Source organism: Schistocerca piceifrons, chromosome X (assembly GCF_021461385.2).
Source record: "Schistocerca piceifrons isolate TAMUIC-IGC-003096 chromosome X, iqSchPice1.1, whole genome shotgun sequence".
Lineage (NCBI taxonomy): Eukaryota > Metazoa > Arthropoda > Insecta > Orthoptera > Acrididae > Schistocerca > Schistocerca piceifrons.
The window spans coordinates 301,615,549-301,618,504 of NC_060149.1; the positions used below are offsets into that span (position 1 = coordinate 301,615,549).

Consider the following 2,956-nt stretch of genomic DNA (forward strand, 5'->3'; position numbering starts at 1 on the left):
GTGTATGTAATCTAAACCGCTCGCTGACAACGTATTTATTACATAGACATGCCACTGGTTGAATATTGTAATGAAATAGTGAATTACATAAAGATTTATAGATTATTACCAAACGAATTCCAAAATTACCAAATGTAACGTACGTGAAAGTGGTAAAGGATTCAATGTTATTCTGTTTCGTACAATAAACTGGGTTAGTCAATATCATAAAATATTTGTGTGCTATCGTCCACAGCTGCATGGACTTCCGTAAGCTGCTCCCAAAAGGCCCCGCTTCGCAGGATCTGCATGCGACTGCCCGCAAGCGCACCGCCTCGTGGAACGGTGTTGTTACGGCACCTTGCTGCTCATCGGTTGAATGCCTACGAGCTCCCATCCTCATGGAACCGTATCGTTGTTTATCCTCCCCCCTCCTCGCCACTGCAACGCTCACTGACTTCGTCCTAGTCAGCACCTGTTAGCCATCGTCAAGGATAAACATTTCAGTTGTCATCAAAGATGTGTCGACATACTTCATCAGAATCTGTACTTAGTTTAGTTAATAAACAAATTATTATTGCAAAGCGGGTATTTGAACACAGTCTGCTACACCACACGGTTAAAGGACATAGCACTTACTAAATTATCATCAGACTCATTCTACAAGATTATTCCATCATCTTTACGAAACAGAATGAATAGACTAAATTCAGAGAAAACTGTGTGATTCTTCATAACTTTTTTATTTTGTTTCCATTAAAATTGTAAAATCATGAAGATTGCATGCAGCAAAGTGTAACTGGCATGAGATGTCCTAATGCTACGATACGCAAATGATAAGCGCTTCAGCACACTCTCCCAAGAACGTTATGAGTAACATCATTTACATTCTGTATATAAGGAAAGCGTCCGCACCATGACGTCTTTTTCGGACGAAGGATAAACGTCTACCAGCATCTGTTGTAATTCGATAGCAGCAAGCAAGTGGCTTGTCGAGACTACAGTTTGTCTTTCCGTCGCACTGCTGCACCTGTTGCTAAGGACCCGACAACTGTCATGCTACATGGAATCACTGGATTTGGAAGGGCCATACTCAACTCCTTGTAATTAATTAAGTGTATTTTTTTCCAAATAATTGTTCAATATCTTAGATCCATATTGACCAAAGATAGTCGCAGGCCCGTATCAGTCCACGTTGAAGGAATGGAGAATCTCCTTGTACCCAACGATCTGAAGCAACTCCATTCGTTCTTGGATAAAACAAATTATTATGCTAAATTTGTACCAAATGCTACAGAGGTGATAAGGTGGGAAAACTTGCAGATAGACGACGAGCTAAACCGAAGGGGCTGCTCACTAAATTCCGAAATCCGATCTTCGTAAAGGATGTAGAGCATATATTATTACCACCAACTTTCAAACAGTCGTTTTTCCCTCGCGCGATCCGCGAGTGGAACAGAGAGAGGGGGGGGGGGGGGGGGGGGGATATGACGTTGGAGCGAATTGTGCCCTCCGCCACACACCGCTTGGTAGCTAGCGGAGTATGTATGTATATGTACATGTAGACCTCAATGGCCACACGCAGCTAATGCCCGAGAGGACAGACGTATTGTATTGTTCACTTGGCCAATGCAAGAACGCACAACCATTTGACTTACCTTCAGCCAGGAAATAGTATTGTTTGGAACAAGTCAAATACTCACACGGACAGTGCGACTACATCTGGAGCACTACGCCCCTTCAGCACGGCAACCTTTATTATAGTGTCCCTTCAGGCGGCACCACAGAGAGTGCGCTGACTGTGGTACCTCTAGTCACAAAAGTGGACAGAGGAGAGGCTCAATGACGTCTTTTTCGGACGAGCCTCTGTTCTGTATGCAGCATTACGATGGATGTATCCATGTGTGAACGCTACGAGGGCAACAAACGTCGCCAGACTGGAGTCGTTATTATCATACAGGCCCATTACTTGGCGTGGTGGTATGGAGTGCCATCGGGGACACTACACACTTAACTCTGGTTCACATAGCTGGTACTATGGACAACAAGTGTTATGTTTCTGATGCGTTAACGTTGTTTTGTGTGTGACGCTACATTTCACAGTATTTGGTTTCGGCATGTGCTCCCACAATATCAGAAAAATACTTAGAGCAGCTTATGAAGGGGGTACCACAAGTTACGTACTATTTAGATGACATTAGAGGCACTGTGTCTACTTGGAAGCAACACTTCAACAATTAGAAACAGTAATTTAACAAACTTTAATTAAGTAAGTGTATTTTTGTCCAACTAATTGTTCAATATCTTGGATCCATACCGACCAAAGATAGTCGCAGGCCCATATCAGTCCCCATTGAAGTGATGGAGAATCTCCTTGTGTCCAACGATTTGAAGCAACTCCATTCGTTCTGGGTTAAAATAAATTAGTATGCTAAATTTATACCAAATGCTACACAGGTGATATACCCATCAATGAGCCCATCGTTGTTATGATCATGATACATGGTCCATTAGACAGGATGGACCAGTTGTTTTCCGTCCCCAGCTTGGATGTTGGGGGCCAACGGCCTTACCGCAGTGGTAACACCGGTTCCCGTCAAATCACCGAAGTTAAGAGCTGTCGGGCTGGGCTAGCACTTGGATGGGTGGCCATCCAGTCTGCCGAGCGCTGTTGGCAAGCGAGTACACTCAGCCCATGTGAGGCACACTGGGGCGCTACTTGATTGAGAAGTAGCGGCTCCGGTCTCGGAAACTTGACATTCAGCAGGAAGAGCGGTGAGCTGACCACATGCCCCACCATATCCGCATCCAGTGACGCCTATGGGCTGAGGATGACACGGCGGCCGGTCGGTACCGCAGGGCCTTCATGGCCTGTTCGGGAGGAGTTTAGTTTTTTTTAGTTTGGATGTTGGGGAGGAGGTAAGGCTGCTCTAACAGAAACGTTTTTATTATCGTTTTATGTGTGCATTAGGAGGTG

The 2,956-nt window shown here is 44.8% G+C and overlaps 1 pseudogene; it reads left to right on the forward strand.

Annotated features, from left to right (window-relative positions):
• Window positions 1–2,538: 2,538 nt before the first annotated feature.
• Window positions 2,539–2,656, forward strand: LOC124723271 (annotated as a pseudogene).
• Window positions 2,657–2,956: the final 300 nt, after the last annotated feature.